The sequence below is a fragment of the Zootoca vivipara genome, chromosome 7, assembly GCF_965207765.1.
Source record: "Zootoca vivipara chromosome 7, rZooViv2.hap1.1, whole genome shotgun sequence".
Lineage (NCBI taxonomy): Eukaryota > Metazoa > Chordata > Lepidosauria > Squamata > Lacertidae > Zootoca > Zootoca vivipara.
In genome coordinates, this window is record NC_142590.1 from 32,477,421 (window position 1) to 32,499,759 (window position 22,339).

Consider the following 22,339-nt stretch of genomic DNA (forward strand, 5'->3'; position numbering starts at 1 on the left):
CAGCAAGTGGCCTTAGACTGAAAGGCATGATATAAATGTAACTAAGGAAACAAGGAAGCAAATAAATGAATGAATAAATAAAATGATGGGGAAAGTGAGCAAAAAATAAAACCTGTCCTGACAGGAAAAGCTGGGCAAGGGATCTGTGCATGCCTAGCTCTCTTTTCTTGTTCTTTAGAGCACCTGGCAGACAGTTGCTAGGATGGAAGTAATTAGTATTAAATTATCGCCACTGCCATTTTCACCTGTTCCACTTACAAATCCCTGGAACTTCAGTCTCGTTCAATTAGGCTCTCACACTGCCATCTCCCACAAACACCTTTCTTTCTCTGGAATTGATCCCTAACCCAGAAATGATTTTATTAATTTAAGCACAAACACACACACACACACCCCTCTACAAATACGGTTACGGTGCCAATCCTTAACTAGAGGCAGAAGACACTTATGCAGCTGAGGACCAAGCTACATATTAAATGTTCCTTTGCATCATCTAGTGCAGGCATAGGCAACCTTGGCTCTCCAGATGTTTTGGAACTAAAACTAAAACTCCCATGATTCCTAGCTATCAGGGCCAGTGGTCAGGGATCATGGGAGTTGTAGTTCCAAAACATCCGGAGAGCCAAGGTTGCCTATGCCTGATCTAGTGTGCAGATTTTCTATTTTATAAAAATACAAATCACATCAGCTGAGGGATGAATGGTAGTTAATAGGGTCATAAGGGTATACAGAGAGGAGCAGTTAACTTTTTTTCTCCTCCACTGCAGTCCTAGGGAAAATTCCTTTGCTGAAGCTGGTGCTTTTCTTAATTTGGAAGGAAATTACCCATTGGCACCAGTGGGGGATTCCCACTTCCCCCATGCAAATACTAGCTTAAAAAAAACTGAACCTATGCCCATTAGATGAAATGATGCTTTAAAGATAATGTATAGTTGAATCCCGCTCTTCTCCATCCACTTGCCATTAATCCCCTCCCAACACTTGCTACTAAATAAAATGGATATTTTCTATGTGCATGTATAGAAAGAGAGGTTAACTTCTCAGTCCTATGCATATCACCTCAATACATAGCTGCCAAGTTTTCCCTTTTCTCGCGAGGAAGCCTATTCAGCATAAGGGAAAATCCCTTAAAAAAAGGGATAACTTGGCAGCTATGCCTCAATAGTACGTCTTATTGAGTTCTGTGAGATAGCATGCACAGGACTGAGGGCTTAGCCACACCTTTCCTCTGCACTTTCCAGGCATGACCCGCACTTTAAAGCTCTGTGTCTCAGCCCCCCCTTCTTTTTTGCTCCACGATACGCCACTCTTTAACACTGAATCGGACCAAATGGTAATCCATTAAAAACCCAAATAGCCATTTGCTCCAATTCAGCTTTAAAGAGCGAGTTTTCACAGGGAAAAGGGGGCAGGGGCTCAGACACGGAGCTTTAAAGTGCAAAGCTGTGAATGGAAAGAGCAGGGCAAAAGGTAAGTGTGGTTGTTCTTCATGCATACTGAGGAAACTCTGGACGAATCACAGTATTTGGCCAGCTGTGCCATAAGGCTGTGATGGCTAAAATGATGCTTTCAGCTCCTTGGAATGAAAGAAGGATAAAACAACAACCTATTTGGTGGGTCTGGTAGGTGCATCTTGTGTGTTCCAAGTAATCTCACTCACTTCATCTCCTACAAGCTCTCAAAAAGTTAGGGAAATGGGTGCTGAATAAGCAGAGGTAGAGCAAGGGCATTGAAAGCCCATGTACCCTTGAACCGCATACGCAGAAAATAGTATCTTTGGCTAGGTAAAGCAGTTCTGCCTTAGAAAGGCCAAAAAGTAAAAGGAAGAAAAATCATCTACTCTCAGTTCAATGGAAATGCATTGTGCTTTTAAGTTAACCATCTCACAAGAGGCAAATGATGCTCCATAGCTGGGCAGGCTGAGCATGTGTATCTGCTGCTCTGAAACACCACAGGAAAGCCTGCGCTTACAGAATGTGACATGTCAAAGCAATCTATGCGGCAAATTTACGCAAACGTTCAACATGTGACCTTTATCTAAAAAGCTCAGGCTTTAACCAGCATGTTCTCTCATGTATTATTTTAATGCAGAGCAGTAAAAATTCCAGATGTTTTGTTATTTTTGCCTCAAAATTCTCTTCCTCTCTCCTTCCCTGAAAACTTCTTCTCTGGTTATTCTGATGAATCAGAACATCTCTGGGCTTGAAAAACAAAGAAGCTGGGAAATCTTCAAAGCTATTTCAGGCTCCAGGAGGTAGGGCAAACCAAAGCTATGCTCATTAATCAAAACTAAACCCCACTGAAGTCAATGGAGCTTACTCTAAAGTAAGTGTGTATAGAACTGAAAGTTTGATGCCACTCTGAACAGTCAAAGATGAGGATGCGGTACATGAATTGCAGTGAAAAGCATCATAATGCTTGTGAGCCCATGCATGCTACTAAGAGGAACACATGGCCAGTCACATGCTGAATCAAAATGAGACTGAATGCCCTTCCAAATCTGGTGGTAGGGTTTGGTTGTCTACAAATGCAGAACATGCTGTGGGATTTGCATAGGTGCTCAACAAAATCTACTGGATTGCATATCTGAAAAGCCATTATCAGCTTCAGCCTTAGCTCCTATGGCTACCAGTGTCAGTATCTGCTTTAGAACACCTTTCATGTCCCCCCAAATGGACATCCAAGTTCTTGTGTTCTGGTTGTTTTCAAGAGTGCTAAGAATTCACCACTGTCTACAAACCCAGCTTAAGAAACGCTCTTTGCAGGCTTTGCCTTGTTTCTTGAAGATTCACTGAGCCAGTTTTCAAACAGACCAAGGCAAGTGAGGCAAGTCCGTTCTCTTGCCATGACCTGCCCAGGTCTCTGCGTATTTGTTTAGGTTTTTAGTACTGTAAGGCAGATAAGGTCAATGAGCCTGACAGTTTGTTTAAGCTTTGTTTTTGTCTTTTCTACCACCCTAATTGTCATCTGCATCTCCCTCTCCCTCTCCCTCTCCCTCTCCCTCTCCCTCTCCCTCTCCCTCTCCCTCTCTCTCTCTCTCTCTGTGTGTGTGTGTGTGTGTGTGTGTGTGTTAAAGGCAAACAAACCGTATTGCAAACATTTATGCTCTAGTTCCTAGGAGTTTACTATCAAACACAGTAAAACTCTGTTTCATCATTCCGTATTTTTTTTCATACATATATTAAACACTCGCACATTCCAAGCTTTCCCAGAACCTGGGTAAGAACTGTTTTTTGGTTCAAGCTGCTGTAGATGAAACAACAGCTTGACCCAGGTGGTACTTTTTGTTTCACAGTATAGATCCATTTGCTATCCATTTTCCTTTAATTTCATTCACCAAGTCCCCCCCCTCCCCCGTATCTCCTTGCCCTACACAACTATGTATAAATTTTGATTTTTGCAGCACAGGTGACCTACAAAGATGAAAACAGCATGAGTCTGGAACATGAATTTGGCTTTATCTTTCTAGTTTCATTTCATTATGTTTTACCAATACTGTTTTTTATGTTCATTCCCTTTGTGAAGGGATTCAATGGGACACATCCTTTGAGCTTTGTATGTAAGATCAATAGAGATCCACAACAACAGAGTCATACACAACCAAATTGCATGAGGGAAGATGGGTTCAATCCCTCCTCCCTGGCACTCCTCCCGCACTGACAAAATTCAATTGTGGGAGGCGGACATAAAGGCAGGAGCCAATATTTAACTATTATCCCACTTCTGGTCCAGAGAGGTGACGTAAACTCTTGGATAGGATTCCCCCATATACACATCAATGCAAGCAATTTCTCCTACTATAATCATGCAATCTTCAATGTTATTATCACCAATACATGCATTTTTAAGCATGTGTCCTCTAAACTGCAGAGGTGTCTTTGTGGGGACTGCTACCAAAATGGGGAGACTGAAAGCTCCTTTTATGCATAATCCTTTGGATATAACTGTTAAAGCATCAACATTTGGGCAGAATTCTGGTGCTGCATCAGGGAGCTTTGCACTGCATCTTGGGTACAATGCAGCTTGCAATGGTCACAGAGCAATCATGCCTATAGAAGCATGCTACACTGACCCTTTAAGAGGTGCAAAAGCAAAAAACAAGTTTCTCCTATTCAGCTCTTTTCCTCATATCTTACCAGGATTATTGTTTTGCATGTGAAGAGGCTGAGGAAAGAGATGGAGTAGACAGAGCAGGAGAAGCCAAGAGGTCTCACCACCTTTCGGCAGTGTTGAACTGTGTGCACTCTCCAGAGTATGAGCTGGCAACTGAAATAAGGCCCAGTATTAACAACTGAAAGAGGGGCATCTTCTCTAACTAATCAACACATTCCTTTGTTTAAGAATGCCATGAATAACTGCACATTGCTGTTACAAGCCCAGGAATAGACTTTGAACACACTTAACAAATGTCTGATATACAAATTATTCAGTTAATTGCACCATTTAATTGATATAGTTGAGCAATCCTTGCAGCCTTAGCTAAATTGAACTCATTTTCTCTGGTGTATAATGAATGCATATCATATTGGAAAACAAGGAGAAGATTAATATGCCATTGGAGAGGAAGAAAAAGCTGTGGAATGTTTGGTCGTGTCCATTATTGCTATATTTGCCAATGAACATTTCTGAATGTGAAGCAGGTACATTATATGAGGCAAGGACAGTTCTATTAAAGAGTGTTGTTCAGGGCATTCCAGTATTTTTTGTGTAGGTTTTCCTTTTTACAGGGTGTTGCATTCTTCCTGAAATGAATGGCTTGGGTTTGCATGGCACAAATAGGAAACAGTCCAACGCCCAAATCTAAAAACAAACCACTACAACCTGACCTTTTGTAGACCAGAAGACCCAGAAGAGCTGTGTGAAGCAGAGGGTGGGTGAAGAGAGCAAAGCTTGCTGCAGGCTGAAAGAAATGAACCAGCAAATAAAACCTCAGAGACCAATTGTGAAAGAAATAAGCTCGGAATGAAATGAATATAACAATTTGAAAGGCAGTGCTGCTGAGACCAGGTCAACTGATTTATATGAAATGCAAACAAATACAAACTTTCATAGGAAAAGACTCTGGTATTGACGGGGTGTTTCAAAGAGGTCTAAACACTTTACCATTCCTTTTGGAGCAGATTTTCAATTTATTTCCTTTTTGTAGTTGTGTTTATTTGTTTGCAACAACTAAAGTATCTTAGAGAAGCTTGATTTGACCAGTGCCTACAGACTGGAAATATTGAGGCCATCTGAGGTTGCTGTGGTCATTTCAAATTTATGCAAAGAGGCTGGCCCACAGCTTGCTTATATTTATTTTTAATTTGGAATTAATCCTCGTAAGTTACATGGAAAACTTAATATGCTCATTCAATTTCTTAGATCTCAGAATACCACTATCTGGAAATGGGATGATTTCAACTGACATTATCATCTGGCATGTTTGACAGAGAGTGTAGTTCTTGCATCTTGAAATAATTTTGGACTGCAATTGTATTCACACTTACTAGGTAGCAAGTCTCATCAAACACAGTGGGACTTCTAAGTAGAGAAATATACATAGGATTGCACAGATTTGGGGGCATCAAGGTCAATGACAATAGTAGTTCAAGACAGGGCTAATAAGCGGAAATAACGAGATAAAAAGGAAATGGTCAAAGCTGCAGCAATTCATGTCGTCATAATACTTCTTTGCAGAAAGAGCATTTAGTATGCTGCTTATTTCTTCCCACATATAACATTCACAATGCTGGCATAAACAGTGAATTGATCTGAGAAGTTGATCCAGTCTCTTAGAATGCATACTCAAGGTCACTTTGGCACCTTTTCTTGAAGAGCGATAGATATTCCACCTGCAAGATGTTTGCTAGTTCCAGTTACTTTTTCACTTGGCTACCTCAAATGCAGACCCATATTGGCCCACAACTACCAGTACCTTCATGGCATGGTTGGTGACAGTCTGACAAGGTATTACCCCCTCCTTTGCATGATTTCCCCACCCGCCCATCACCACTTCCTTCAACATCTAACCACTTGGTTTCCAGTGAATCTGCTGCACTGTCAATTCTACCATTGCCCCTTTCTAACATCTGTTGAAATTAAAGCTAGAGAAAACATTGTCAGTTTCAAAAGGCATGGTTTATGTGCACTAGCACACTGATTAAAAATATATACCGGTATCTGGTTTGAAGGAAAGGGAACGAGCATACTGCTGGCAAAATTGATAAGTTCTCCCCTCCCACCCACAGGCGTACACACCAGGAGATGTCAATAAGGAGAAGGAAGCATTTCATGTTTACCTTGCCTTTTTCTTAACAGAGAGCAGGGAGGTGTAGGAAATGGCTATGGCAAAGAGTCCATCATCGAAATGGGTATGACTCAAGGAATGTTAATCTGGGCCTAGGTCACTGTGACCAATGAGACACTTTCCTCCAGAAATGAGAGGTAAAATGCCTAGAGAAGCCATTCCCAATGGGTCACCCATATGGTGGACTAAAAATGTACTTCAGGTAGATGGCATTTGCTCACAGGTGACCCAAAACATGCAGGAAGGATAAAATGAGATTCTAATTATTCCTTTCTGTATCACCATCAACAACTTTAGAAAGCTGATATAAGCACATTTAAACTTGCACAGCAGCATGAGAGTGAGGCTCAAAAGCACTGTAAATGGTACATGTAAAATTGATCATCACACATCTTCCATGATTGCTCTCAATAAGAGATGAATATTGCCAACTGAGGCAGACTCCTGCGGTCTACCTCCTAGCGGAACCTGGTTACAGGAGGCTTGTTACCCACAAAAGCTTCTGCACTATTTTCCTATTGTCTTTCGAGAACAATTTGAGGTGCTGTTTTTGACCTATAAAGTATATAATGTAGCTCTTCAGCTTTTAACAATTCTTTTTCAAACAGAGCCTATTGAAGACTTCACCCCAGGGAACACTATTAATCAATCAGTAAGGCTAGATTACATAAAGAGCTTTCTTTAAAAAAAAATTAAAAAGACTATCCCTGACTAATACTGGTGTTTATTTCAAAATCACTGCGCTCCAATCCAGAGAGAGGCATAGGGGGAAGTGCACAATGGGACTTTTTTCTTTTCTTTTCCCCCTGAAGTCAATCTTCCTTTCTGTACCTATCCTAAATTGCAAAACGCTTTTTAGAAAAGCTGAGAAATGCTTAACGCAGGTTGTGAAACTTGCCATATAGAACAATGGTACTTTCTGGAGTAGGTCCACCAACTCAAAGATGAATAGGTGCACTTTTTTCCCTTTTACATGCACTCAGGTAGTTCTCTCCCATTTCACAGACAACCATTTACCCGAACAACCACATGATGAGATGGTGGTCTATAATTTCTGCCTACATGGTAAAGAAAACCTTAGAATTTCCTGGCATTCCCTGATTTCTGGTCAGTTCTAGGTGGTATAATAGGATTCTCCACACCACCACAAGGGCAAATGTACAGATGACCAGTATTCCACAGATTAAACTGTCCAGCATTGTAATTTATCACTTAGTGAATTGTCCACTGTACTGAAGCTAAAAAAATGTAGTCTTGTGCTCCCCTTTTCCCCAGAGCAATTAGATGCCTGTGGAGAGCTGTAAATTATTGATTTCTCTTTTTTACACCCATTGTAATTACCCAATATATTTTGTGATTCTACAACATAGGAAGATAGCTTGTACCAAATTAAACCATAGGTTCATCTAATTCAGTACTGCCTATAATGACTATCAACCACACTCCATGGTTCCAAACAGGAGTCTTTCCCAGCCTCACTTGGAGAAGCCAAAGATTGAACTTGGGACTTTTTACATGTAGAACATGTGATCTACCGCCGAGCTACAAAGCTACTTTTTCCTTTCTAGATGAAAACATTGCAGTATTGGCAACATCATGTTGTTCTAGCCAACTGTTTCTCAGTAAAGGGATACCCTGTGGATCAGGAAGTCATTGTGTTCCTAGCATGCTCAGACCTACTGTGGAAACTTTGAGCTGTAATACTTGGATTAGCACCAGTCCATGACTTAAATGCATGCTATTATAGCTGGGCAACCAACTGCAAAGGAAGGCCTGGTTTCTACAGAACTATTTCATCTCCAGGTTAGATGGCTGCAATGAATGGTATGTTATATTGCAACTAGACTGCTAACTGGGGGTGTGTAATGGAAACATATGGTGCTCCTCCATGGCTTCCAATACATTTCCTGGTACAACTCAAAGTGCTACTCCAGAAAAACCATGCACACGGCTTGGTTCCAGAGCACCTGAAGGATTGCCTGCTTCTACATCCAGCCAAAACTATCTAAACAAACCTATTACAAACACAGAAACCAACAAAACAAAGAGAAGCAAAAGTTGTTGGGAAACAAAGTAATCACAAGTTCAGGTTTCTAGAATAGCTCCACACTTTTTTCAAAATTTCAAGCGGCACCTGTGCTAGAAGCACTCTGGGGTGCATCCACAGGTTTCCTTTTTCTGGTGGAAGGAATGGGACCTTTGGGTGCAACTCTACAATGATGATGCAAAAATTCTTTTAAGAAACAACTTTGAAGACTCTATATGACAAAAAAAATGAAGCATTTTCCCCATACTGTACAATGATCTCACAACTCAGACAGTAACTGTAATCAACAAAGGCAAGCCAGCTGTTGTCCGGTATCACTGAATACAGATTGTAAAATATTAGCATCATTGCGGTTAAAAGGTGGTCCTCCAACCCTACAATTCTATGATTCTGTTATTCCATAATATCTGGACATACACATATAGATCAGGGCAAATTTCTTCCAGCTAGGAAACAAAGACTGTAATCCTGTACCCCTTATCTGGAAGTAAGCCTCACAGAACTAAGTAAGATGTTAACTCAGACTTATCTCTGAGCAGACATGAATAAGACTGCACGGTGAGTTACAATTTTAGGTGAGTAATAGATATTGAGGGGGGTAGTTTTGCATGTACACTGAATCACAAGGAGATCTGGGGCAAGTAAGAAGTGACAAAATACATGTGTTGTTGGGAGGGGGGATTATTGGTTTGGTTCTTATTTTTATTATGTATTTTGTGTTTTTATATTGCATTTTTATGCTGTGAACCACCCTGAGATTGAAGGATGAAGGGAAGTATAAAAATGAAAATAAACACATTTTTAAAATTATGTGCAGCATGGGGGGGGGAGTCTAGAGCTAAGATTTTTCTGTGTGTTTCCAGTTTTCATACTGGTTGCCCATTCAAAAGTGCAATGTCTTACACAAGAGGTTGCACAAACAGAGGGACTTCCTAGATTTCTCCACTAAATCCAAAGCAGCTTTTCAATGGGTCGAAAAGCACCTTTGGATACAACCCAATGTTTTTGTTTTTGTCAGCTGCTTTATTTTGTAAGTTGTGCATGTGGGTTGATACAACTGTACCTTTCCTTTTCCTTTTCGGAAAAAAAAATGTGGTGTGGGGTTTTTTGTTTTTTTTTTACCATTAGCCCTCCATGCTGCATTGAGGAAAACTGAAGGGAGTTTAAAAAGCATTTGTGATGTGGCACAGCAGACTGCCATTCAAAGGGAAAATCCCACTGGGCATGCACATGCCTAAGGGAGCTCTTTGTATCCCAGCCACTGTCTGGATGAAGGAACGTCCAGAGACATGTTCAGAACATTTCTCTTGGCGCCCAAAGCCATTTCACAGGTAATAGCCCTAGTTAACACTGGTATAGGAATCCACATATCCAACCTTAATCAACAAGCTGAGTGACTGCAACAATTAAATAATGCATGCACAGCTTTCCCCATCCTGCTTGCCTTTGGACATTGCTGTACTGTCTATTCACTATCTGTAGTTTCTGGAAACAACTGAAGTCGTTTTTGTTTCGACAGACTTTACCAGCTAGATGAAAAGGTCTCTCTGCCTTAGGTGTTTGTTTTGTGTTGCTTTTAAACCCGCATTCCATTGTTTTTTGTACAGTTCTAAACATTATTTCATCTTTTTTTTTCAGGGTACGTTTGTAAATCATATTGGGCATAGATGTGGAAGGAGATTAATAATAATAGTAATAATAGTAATAATATCCCTAATGGCTAGCACGGGGGGGGGGTGAAATTCAGCAACATCCAGACGGCACCAGGTTGGAGAAGGCTGACCTAGGGCCTTGGTTGGAGGATAAATAAATTAGATATTCTGCTACAGTGTGTACAGTGTTCTCCAGGATGCTTTTTCTTATGGAAGGGCATCATAAATTAAACAGCTTGGCACAGGGGGGAAATTCAAGACCAAGCAAACACTCCAGAGCGCACCTAATTTTTCTCTTGAACAAAAACATATAGCAAACAATAGATAGAAAAGAGGAGTTGCAAGAGATAACACTCTGCTAGAAATTGTTTCTTTGAACATTACAAGTGTGTATCTTTGACAAATTGTTCCTCCCTCGGCCCGTGCGCCCAAACAGGGGCAGTGCTGATTATGTTATTTCCAAGGCTTTTGTTTAGCCAAACCTATTTTCTAAACAAGCTTCTGCAGGAGATGCTGCCTGTGTTTTGAAATGCTTCCTGGCATATTGTTTTCCTTGCAAAGATGCGGAGTCCTTGATATTACGCTTTTTTTCAAATGCATGTGAATGCAGAAGTTATCAGTAAAGAACTTCAATGAAAAGGAAAAGAAAAGCTCTACCTGAGCGTGAGCCAAGTCCCATTCTCCACTGTCTCTTTGTAACCTTACAGCGTAGGCATACAGTTGTTTGCCAGGTTCCCCCCCATTCTACACAATACCTCTATTCATTACTCCCCAGTACGCCTCTTCATTATGAAATACGTTCAGCCCTACAGGGGCCACAGGCAGCTAGGGAAGTCTAATTCTGCAAGATTACTTGTCCATAACTTTGAATATTTAATTATACACAAACCAAGCAAGGAAAGTGTTAATATCCTGCCTGATTTTCTACTCTAAGAATGTAGGATTTCAAGGCAGAGGAAGCCCAGATTTTTTTTGGGGGGGTGGTCTTCATGATAGCTAGTTTTTACTACTGTAACATGGATAAACAAGATGGAATTCTTCCAATAGTCTTTTCCTTGAAGCTCTAGCATCATGCAGAAGGCTTCATAATTTCAGATCTAAGCTTCCCATGCTGTTGCTGTAGTGGATTCCAACCCATGGTTTCACAATTGCCCGGGTCAACAATGCCATTCTGTTTCTTGTATCTCCCCCCCCCTATTGCTGTGCACCATTGGTGCCTATCAGCCACCATTTTGAGAATTCTACTGTGTCTGGTGCATGCAAAGAGTAGCTTCCAAAATGGCCAGCTACCAAATTTAAGCCAATGGCAAGCAGAGGCACACCACAGCAGAAGAAATTAGTTTAGAGGATAGTAGTTGCAGTAAAGTAAAAGGAAGGAAGGGACAGTGTGAAAGCAGCATTCTTTTCTTTGTTTGTCCAAATGCTGAACAACAAACAGAGATATCAGGCACCCAAATAAAAATACTAAAATAAGTTGTTACGCAACTTATTTCTGCTCTTGTCCACTTTTGTTTTCACTGTCTAGCCTACCTAGGTCTATAGCTTACTTAAAAGTAATGTGTTTTAGCTTGGTTCTCTATCTGCCCACAAACGCTGGTTGGTGTGTGTGTTTTTTCAGAAGCCACAGTTCATTAAAAAAAGAGGGGAACACTTGCTGGCCTTGGATCAGTAGAAGCTACGAATCCCCAAAAGTCAACCCTACAAAAGAACTGACAGTTCATTACAGGGCTGTATGTCATCAATGAAACTGCAGGGAAGATCATTCATCTTGTGCCACCATAGCAACTGTGAGTGTGTGTGTGAGAGAGAGGGGCGGGGGGGGGGGGGGGGTAGAGAGGAGAGGCAAGGGTGTGCTTAATGTCTGTTAACTTGGTTTCCATGACAAAGACACAACTTGTATAGGAAACCCATACTATGCCCATTCTTATCAATGGCCTAAAGCAGCAAATATTGTACCGGTAGAACAGTCAGGTTATCTGCACTGTACCATAGCTTAAAGCAGGCACAGTCATTTCACAAACATTCAGAAAGCTTAAAGGAGGGGTGTAGACATTTGCACATGCTGCTATACTAACTTAGTGCAAGGGTGCTTCCATGAAGCCTAAAGACACGACAAAAATCACAGATGGGAGAAGAAAGCATAAGAGCAAACACCACCTTCTTTCCTTTTCCTGCTTCATAAATCATCCTGTTTATGTAATGTGGCCAATAAAGCAAGACACAGTTAAGAAAACATTCTTTCTTTTTTTATTCCTATGAAATGGTAAAATGATTGATGTTATGTATGGAAGAGTGTATAAGGAAGACACAGCGTTGGGGGATGATTTACTGATGCCCACTGAAACGTGGGGTTTGGGCACTGTAAAATGTCAGGCATTCAAAGATATAAATGATTGAAATAATGGGGAAATGCCCTTAAAAAGAGAGGACTTGTATGTAGTAGGCGAGGCGGGGGCTAGGAAGGGAATAGCAACAGTGTGTCTCCAGTACAATCCCACACTGCACACTGGCAAAAAATAGCAGTGATTTAAGACAGAACAAAGCTCTTCACCTTAAACAGGCAAACGCTTATCTCCTTGCCTTGGCATTTGTAAGACAATGTATTAGGGCAATGCTAGAATAATGATTACTGAGTGACTGTAAGCAAGTCGTTTTTATAAGTGTTGTGGTTCTGTTGTCTCTCCTGCCTCTACCTTCCCTTTCACAAGATAAGAGAGCTGGATATGTACTGTATGGTGAATATGTGCAGCACAAAAATGACTTAATTGAATTTGGATTTATGGATTCCCCGTCATGCACAAGTTTCCCGAAAGGTATCTCATGTAATATGTCAGAAATCATTGGGGCTGTGATGATGACAACTGTGTCAGCAACCATTTATGGGAGTTTCTGTAGGTCTGAGTGTCGAAACATAAATGCCAAAGGTTCTGCTGATAAAGTGGAGGAAGGTTGGAGAAAAAGGAAAAAAATACAACCCCTTCACATGTTCTCTGGGAAGATTATACATTTGACCCATTTGAAAGCCCATATAGATCATTTGGGCAAACATAATCCTTTGTAATCAATGGCACCACCGGGAACCTAGACCTGAGAACTGCCCTTAGATCTACCGATGAAGACAATATACTGTACACATTTAATAAATAAATCCATAATAAAATTAGAATTGAACTGGTGGGTCACCTTGGTCATGTAGGTAGTACCTAGGAGGTCCCTGTCTTCTTCACTTGAAAAAAGAACAGCAGACACTTAAGCAGTGGAGGTGCACCTGGGGCCTAAAGCCCCTTACCTTGATTCAGAAGGGGTCTCAGCTGCCGCAGTTGCTGCTTCGCTGGGGAAAAAGTTGTGTGGTACCCTCATTTGTTCTGGTTCTCTATCCTCCTCCTCTGCAAAGAAACAGTGGACAATGAAACATTGCAGTGTATTACCTTGTACATTACTCAGAAGTAAACCCCACTTTACGTTCATAGGAATTGCTCCCTGTTAAGTGTTTCTTCCTGCAGAGGCCTGCTCCAGAATCTGTGGCAAAAATTATGAGCCTAGCATCAGTTTCCTGCTAGGAATTATGGGACGAGTAGTCCCTGGTGGGGGGGGGGGAAGATACTCTGTTGGTATCCTGGAAATACTCAACTGTAGCCTCCACCACTAGGTAAGTTCTTGGGTTTGGCTGAAGGGGAAGAGGGTTTTTGCAGAACCCAGTTGAGCAAAGTAAAATAAATCATTCATAAAGACAGCATTTTGAAACCTGCAGCTCCAAACTTAAATGATAACAACACAGTAGTCTGTAATGTTGTTTACTTACATAACACTGCTGACTTGATTCAAGCAGAAAATGGCAGTCAAGTAAGTCAGGCAAAATAGACTTCTAGATAACAAAACACATGGTTGATACTTGAATATTGTGCCTGTGCTCAAGAGAGCACAGACTTCACCCTTTCTCCACAGCTGCAAGATGTAAAAGAGAATGAGCCCAATGCAGGAAGGAAGTACTGTAGTAAGAATTTTTTTTCTCTTGTCCTCTTCCTGCCCTGTGTAAACAGAGGATGTGACCTCACGGACTGCCCTCTAGGATTTTTCAGGGAACTCTATGCCTCTTAACCCTTTGTTCAGCTAGCAAACATGGAATCTCCTGTATTTTGACTGGAGCATCATTGTCCCAAATTAAATTCAAATAAAAAATACACACACATATTATCCCAAGCCTTTTCTACTCGACACAGTTGCTTATTTGTTTTGTTTTGTAAGTGTTTTCCCACCCTGGAGACAAGGGTGGGATCTGCTGCTGGTGATTTTTATGATTGGCTAAGAAGAGGAGATGGACAGAAGCAACTAGGAAGCCTCTCTGTTGCAGAGAATGTATTAATGTGATTACGCGTGGCAGTAGGAAGATTGAACCTTGGGCTTTGGAGGCTGTTTTTGACACGTAACATGGATGGTGAAAAGTTGCTGTTTTTGTTCCCTGGGACATCATTTTGAGACTCATTGCTTGAGGCGCTCTGCTGTGCTCAGAGCTGAAAGGTTACCAAGCAGGGAGAGACATGGAGGAAAACAGAGAGTCGTTGCCTAGAGGCACCTGTGGAGCCATCAAATGATGGAAAGCAGCTGAGATCTCAGGAATGTCTGCTCAGGAAAAGTGCTTCTGGTGACGGCAGTGACACTTTCAGTCTAAGAACCTGTAAATTAATCAGGACATGTGGATAGCAGTGGTACTACTGGGTTGTTGTTTTTATTGCACTTCTGATTGTTTTCTGGACTTCTAATTATTCTGAATATGCACTGCATGTAGAATTACTATTTGCTAATACAGTATATAATAAAACCTGACCTCCTGATCCAGTCTGTTCTACTAAAAACATTGCCTTGCATCTCACAACAATTGGTATTATTTATATGATATATGTCCTTCTCTGTTTTGAGCACCCATCTTGGCTGCGAACAAATTGTCTTTATACAGAAATGCTTCAACTGTGATTTTTACTTGAGGACAACAAATGTACAGGTACTTGTACATATGTGTTTAATATAGGCCACTGGTTCCTTGTAGCAGCGTAAGAAAAAGGTAAGGCCGGAGAAGTAGCAAGTTGAAATATATATATATATATCATTCAAGTTCTTTCCTTAAAAACCACCAGATCAAGTTCTTGCTAGCTGCACCAGTGACAGCCTTGAAGGATATATATATGGCTCTGAATGTTTAATGCTCTTGAAGTACGGCAGAAAGGAGCTAGTTTCTGAGCAGGACCAGCAGGGAAATAGAAGTCTGCATTTTTTTAAAGAAAATGCAGAAGCAAGTATTTCCTAGAATGTAGTTATGCTTTTTTCATTGCACAGATTGAGACAACAGATCTCCATGTAATGGGGACAGCTAGGTGAAAAGTTTTTAAATTGTTGTCACGTGATTAGTGCCTATCTATTTTCCCATATCCCTCTTCTAATGTTGAGTTACCCATCTCTCACTCTTCATTTGTTGACCTTTTCTTTCTTCCTCTTCACTAACTGTTTAAAGTTTTAAACTATGTTTTGCATTGTTACCATATATGCTATGTTTTCAGCTTTGAAGAAAAGCAAGGTTGTTTTTTAAAAAAAATACATGTCAAATAAATAAATAAAATATATTACAAGTCTGTGGGCAGTGTTTGTCATTCCTAACTTTATGTAACATTCTGTGCAGCACCTAATTTTGGGATTCTGACGACACACTATCTAAAAACACAAGAAGAGTCCTGCTGGACCCATACCAAAGGCCTATCTATTCTCTATTCTCACATTCTCTCCCCACAGTAGCCAACCAGATGCCCATTGGGTTGGAAGCTGACAAGCAGGACACAAGCACAATAGCACTCTGCTTCCTGTCATCTTCATTAAGTGGTGTTCTGGGATGGAGGCAAAGCACTGCTATCATTGTAGCTAGTAGCTTTTTATAGCATTATCCTCCACGAATGTGTCTAATCCCAAAGCCATCACATGTTGGTGGCCATCACTACATCTTTGTTCTAGCAATTCTGAGTGCAACCTGAAAACTGTTTTTGCACCTAGCATGTAATCTGTATAATGCCTAGTGCATGTGCTATTAAAATGGGCTTTTCTATCATGACTAGCATGATACACCCCCCAAAAAAACCCCACATTTCAGACCTTTCAACAACCAACAAGAAGAGGAATGCAGGAGAAATGAGAAGGTTATTCACTAGATCATGATGTGTTAGTTTGTGACTAACAAACTGTTTATCCAACTGATAATCAAGATGTTATTGTTGTCGATGTGGTTCCATTTGCAGCCGTTTTTTTCATAAAGAGGGTGTGGCCTACCAGGTAAAGGAAGGTGATGGCATGAAATGTAATGAAAAGCTATGTCAAGTCTCCAGGTTTAAATTTCTTGCAGGGTTTTAGGGGCAAACAGATATTGTGCAGCTTTTAGAATCTATCTGCTGATCTGTTTGGTTAGTATAGCTTTTGATTTTATTGCTTTTTGTGATTCTTGTTTGTGAGCCACCTTGAACTCTGAGAAGGAGAGGCAGGGTATAAATATGTTAAAATCATCTCTCCATCCATCAAAATAATAGCTAGAGCAGCTTGTCCTGTTGGTAAAATGTAACGAGAGAGTGCTTGACCTGACTTTTCTTTGGTTTATTTTGAAGGAACAAAGCATACGTCTGGTTTGCATTGCATTGTGGCATCCATTACCTCCATAACCAACCCTCACTCTTCTTTGTGACATAGAATACAAGGCCAGACTTCTCGACTCCAGAGACTGAAAGGAGGCAAATGCTGATAAGTCATCAATGACATTGGGGAAAACTCCCCGTCAGGGCCAGCCCACCCATGAGACAGGGGGAGGCAACTGCCTCGGGCACTGAAACACCAAGAAGCAGCATCCCCCACAGGCCCCCATCACCAACAGAGAAGTGGTGGTGGCTTCCAGCAAGATCTCGTGAGAGTCTGTGACAGTTCGCAAGAGCTCATCAGAACCTGCCATCATTGCTGCTGCTTCACACAAGCCAGGTATGGGTTCACGGCAGCAGGGTGACAGCAGTGGGGTGGGGCAGAACCTTCTTATTTCACCTCAGGTGGCAAAATAGGACACAATCTCCTTCTCCAAGTCCTCCCAGAGAACAAATTTTCTGCAAACATACATTAGGGTCAGCCCAGGCATAATTTATGACATCTTAAAATTGGAAAGAGAAAGCTTGTTTACTCTGAATTCAGGAACTTATGCTAGGCATCTCATGTAAACAAAATGACAATCATTAAGCACATTTGAGAGAAAAGTTACCAACTTTTGTTTCACAAGAAACTTCTATTTTCTTCCTCTTATGTCATCACTCTGCCTCCCATTTTATATATACACCTACAATATCCAAAATCTTTTTTAAGGCTGCCATTCTGAGTGGCTTAATCGGCACACCATGACTTCAACGATGCTCAACTGGGGTGCTCCATTGGATATCAGAAAAGGAACGGGTAAGATTTTGTTGCCTATTTATAATTCTCTCAAGCACAGAGGTATTCATCCCAGCTTTGGGTCCTGACCATCTTTCTTTCTCTCCATTGCTGGATTGCCCTAGTTGCGAAATGGTAAAACTTTGCTTCTATCTCGATCTTCCGAGTCCATAAGTAACTCTCCCACTTTTCTATTTACTACAGAATAAGACCAGCATTGCGTCAGCTCAGGAGTATGAATGTATTAATTAAGTGTACCTGTGGTTTTTATATGTAAACATATTTTGCCCACATCCATTACCGTGAAATTAATTTATGTAGGCTTTCTTTCTTGTAATAAAAAATAAGTCTTGTGTCATTACATATTTAGGGGGATAAATATGGCTTAAGCATACATTAGAACAGTACTTGATTGTTTCTCCATGCAAAAGATCTCTCCTTTCTCAAGGGATGGTTTTTTCCGGGTTCTTACATGGAGTGCAATATCCCACATGTACATGTAACAATGCTTGCGGAGGCATATGGCTGTTCACTCTGCTGGAACAGATGGACTTTTAGTCTGATAAAGCAAAGCAATTCTTATGTCCTTAAAGATGGAAAACCATATAGACAATTCCATCTGCAAATGCATGAAGAAGAGTTGCTCTTGCAGCTGCCACATGCTCTTCAGTTTCCACAGAATATTTCTCAACTTACCTTGAAACCTCTAGGTCTTTTCCATGTGCAATATCTAGAAATCATTCAGCTCTTTCACTGATATCTTTGGGGATCTAAAAAAAACAACAACAATTACTCCTCCTTCAAACCGCCTTCCATTCATATTGTTCGCTGTGCTGTGAGTTGCAAATAGAACATTTCCCTTTAAGATGGCATCTCAACATTTCTATATATGCAGAGAGCATGTTGTGAAAATCTTTTAATGATAGCTAATGAACCAGGCTGAGAGAGGCAATGCAAACAGTAAACAATGTTATTATGGCAATTTATAAATATCTTTCATTATTAAAAACAGCTGCTCAGTCATGGTGTTCTAAAATGAATTGAAGGATAAACCTGGAAGTGATTTTCAACCAACCAGGTGTCAACTCTGTGCCTACTTACTTGTTTCTCTGATAATATTCTAGAATGAGATTAATGGGCTCTTCTTTGTGCAGCATAAGAGAGACTTATATAGTACCGTCACTGGTAAGCCAGTTGAGGGTCTCAAAAAGCAGAGCTGTATACTACTCCACTGACAGTGATATGTAAGTGGGACAATGCTGGCTTGGACAGAAATGCCCTGGACCACTTACAGAAAGATCCATGGGTATAGCTGTTCCACTGGTGATGTTCCACCACAAGGATAGTCGCAGAGCATACTGGGTGTCAGGAGCCCAGGCTGCCATCTTGATAACACAGTACGCAAGTTGTAATTAGCTTGAAGATTTATTGCAAAATAATAATAATAATAATAATAATAATAATAATAATAATAATATATTATTTATACCCCGCCCATCCGGCTGGGTTTCCCCAGCCACTCTGGGCGGCTTCCAACAGAAAAATAAAACACAGTAATCTATTAAACATTAAAAGCCTCCCTGAACAGGGCTGCCTTCAGATGTCTTCTAAAAGTCTGGTAGTTGTTTTCCTCTTTGACATCTTTTGGGAGGGCGTTCCACAGGGCAGGCGCCACCACCGAGAAGGCCCTCTGCCTAGTTCCCTGCAACTTGGCTTCTCACAACGAGGGAACCGCCAGAAGGCCCTCGGTGCTGGACCTCAGTGTCCGGGCAGAATGATGGAGGTGGAGACGCTCCTTCAGGTATACTGGACCGAGGCCATTTAGGGCTTTAAAGGTCAGCACCAACACTTTGAATTGTGCTTGGAAACGTACTGGGAGCCAATGTAGATCTTTCAAGACCGGTGTTATGTGGTCTCGGCAGCCGCTCCCAGTCACCAGTCTAGCTGCCGCATTCTGGATTAGTTGTAGTTTCCAAGTCACCTCCAAAGGTAGCCCCACATAGAGCGCATTGCAGTAGTCCAAGCGGGAGATAACTAGAGCATGCACCACTCTGGCTAGACAGTCTGCAGGCAGGTAGAGTATCAGCCTGCGTACCAGATGGAGCTGATACCGGTAGACAGCTGCCCTGGACACTATCTGCTGCCCTGAAACTATCAGCCTCAGACGCTTTGTCAGCGCTTCCGTACCTTACGAGTCAGTTGACCCTTCTGAGGAATTCTTCCTGCTTCTGCAGAATATCCTGAACCTATGACCCTTACCTTTCTGGTTTTGTTTCCTGTCTAATACCTTTCCCATACGTCTACTCCTTGGGCTTATTGGATTAATTGCCTCCTCAGTGATTGTTTACAGTCATCTAATGGTGATTGTCAACGATCACAGGTGTAATTCCTTATTACAACTCACCATTACATTGCATTGGCCAGAATAAAGTGGCAGAAGGGCAGAAGGTAAGGCTGCGGGGGAAAGTCAGGTCTCTGCAGGTCTCCCATGAAGGGGGATAGTCTTTCTGCCTCTCTAGATTTTTTCCCCTTGCACATATTCATGCCGGCCGTACTCAATGCCATGGACAGGGTAATCCAGGCATCCCCAAACTGTGGCCCTCCAGATGTTTTGGCCTACAACTCCCATGATCCCCAGCTAAGAGGACCAGTGGTCAGGGATGATGGGAATTGTAGTCCAAAACATCTGGAGGACCAAAGTTTGGGGATGCCTGGGGTAATCACTCCAATGCACTGATAAGTCACAAACTAATACGCTTGTAGAGACTTTGGCAGTCAAAAATCTAATGCACTGGCAGCTTTCTTTGCTGGAGGTCCAGTGCACTTCTTAGCCAGGTTAACCAGCAGTTGTTCCTCAAATCATATTTTAATCTGAGCCAGAGAAGAAATTCCACAAGTCTCTTGCTTGTCTGGATGGAAGATAGTCAGGGTGTATGAGTGTGTAGAAACTGTACAAAGGTAAATTTTGCCTTAATTGCTCCACCCACTTTTGCCTCTAGTTGTGCCCATCAATGACATGTGACCCTTGGAAAGTTGCCTAGAAGGGAATGCTACCCTTGGGCCGAAATAGATTCCCTCCCCCCACTCTGGAGTGCTGGCAGTTTTGCATCATCCACAAATATGATAAATAAGGCGCCAACTCCGTTCAGTTGGACTTTCTTGGGATCTCTTTGAAGATACCTCACAGCACTGACTGATTCCTTTGGAGCCCCACTTGTTATTCTTTTCTAGCTTGCTATTTATTGTCCTCTATTCAGAGGACAATAGATCCCCCTGTATGGCCATGGTCTTGACCTGTGTCTTCCTCAGGTTTAAATGCAGGTATGAGGAAGAACAGAACAGGAGCAATTCTTGTGCTACATCAGTAGCTTCTGAATGGCAAACAGCATGCTTTCTTCCTTCAATTTTCCATATAGTATCTGCATAGGAAGTCCAGAACTAACCAGCCTAAAAGATCAGCCTGCATATTTGGATTTTATGGCTGCTGAATTGGGCTATAAACTTTTAGTTTAGAAAAGGATATAAGAAAGATTTCTTGTTTTCATTATAGCCGAAAACATTACTACTGTTATATCTAAATGCAGACATATCTAAACAAAACAAAACAGCATCTTCCAGTGATGAGTCTTTTTTATATATGCTTTTCCAAGCTAGCATTGAAGAATATGCAGGTGCTTTCAGAAAGAAAAAGCTGCATAAAACCCCAAACAGAAGACTTCAGATATTGTTAAAGCAGATTCACATTTTATTGCCGCAGATGTGCAGGCAGCTGTATAGAAATCCATCAATAGTTGGTGCTTTTGAAGCACTGACAATCAGTCTGCGGGGAAAATAAACTAAAAAGGGCTAATCCTGGATTAAAAAGTATGCAGATTACTCTCATTTTAATGATGAATAAAGCTGAATGAAAACCAAAAAACAACAACCCAAAACCCTATGTTAAGTAGCATAGAATGTAAAATTTGTTTGGAGGCAGTTTAATCAAACAGACTATGCATGTCTAAAGATGACCTTGGGCTCAAATACTAGCAGAGGCCATATTAGATCCCAGGACAGGTTTCAGAGCCATGATGATGAAAAATACATTTCTAATAACCTCTGGTGTTTTGGCCATTTGTTGTGGTCCAGACCCCTGACACAGTTCCTTTCAGCCACTAGCCTTCCCACCTTGAGAATGTTATGTATCCCTCTAATGCTTTCAGCCTGAGGGCCACATTCCAATGGGTGGGGCCAGAGGGGGAAGGAGGTGGAGCTGGGAATGTGACTCGTACCTCTGTGCAGTAGCCTACATTTCAGCCACACGAAAACAGTAGAGTTCTACACACACACACACACACACACACACACACACACACACACACACACCACTCCATTCAACATTCAGGTAAGACAATATGGCAGTTCAAGGACACCTTTGAGCCAAGTAAAAGCCCTCAAGGGAGTTGCAGAGCAGGGTGGGTGAGATTGTGACCTCAGGAGAGGGGATGTGGTGTAGGGAGCAGGCATGGCCTGGGGATAGTCCCTAGATCTGGACAGAGAGGCATGTGGGGCTGCATTTGGTCTGCAGGTCCTGGTGCTTGCCTGCTCAGAAGCAGCACCTCAAGGGCTTCCAATAGTCGACAGAAGGGCTTGGTCCTCATGTGAAATGGAGCACGTAGTTTTGTGAACCTCAGAGGTGATCTTGCAATCTGTATTTATGGTGGGATTGCCAGTCTGCAGGCACCATACAGTGGAAGAGCAACAGTGGGTAGCATGAAAAGCTTGCAGTATGGAAGCACCCTATGTCATTAGAAGGGCAATCAGGTCAATTGTTTTAAAATGCATCACACTATAAATTCCCATGAAGAAGCTTTTTGTGATATTTTAGCTTAGGTTTATCCTTTCCCTGTATTGAATTTCAGCATATGAACAGGA

General features: G+C 41.5%; 1 long non-coding RNA gene across 1 annotated transcript in view; it reads right to left on the bottom strand.

Moving 5' to 3' along the window:
• LOC132592434 (uncharacterized) overlaps positions 1 to 14,658 on the bottom strand; it is an 84,551-nt gene extending 69,893 nt beyond the window's left edge. Inside the window, exons 1-2 of the long non-coding RNA XR_009557889.2 lie at positions 13,788 to 14,658; positions 13,275 to 13,371 (exon numbers count right to left, since the gene is read on the bottom strand). This is a non-coding gene — a long non-coding RNA (uncharacterized LOC132592434). The remainder of the gene's footprint in view (positions 1 to 13,274; positions 13,372 to 13,787) is intronic.
• Positions 14,659 to 22,339: the final 7,681 nt, after the last annotated feature.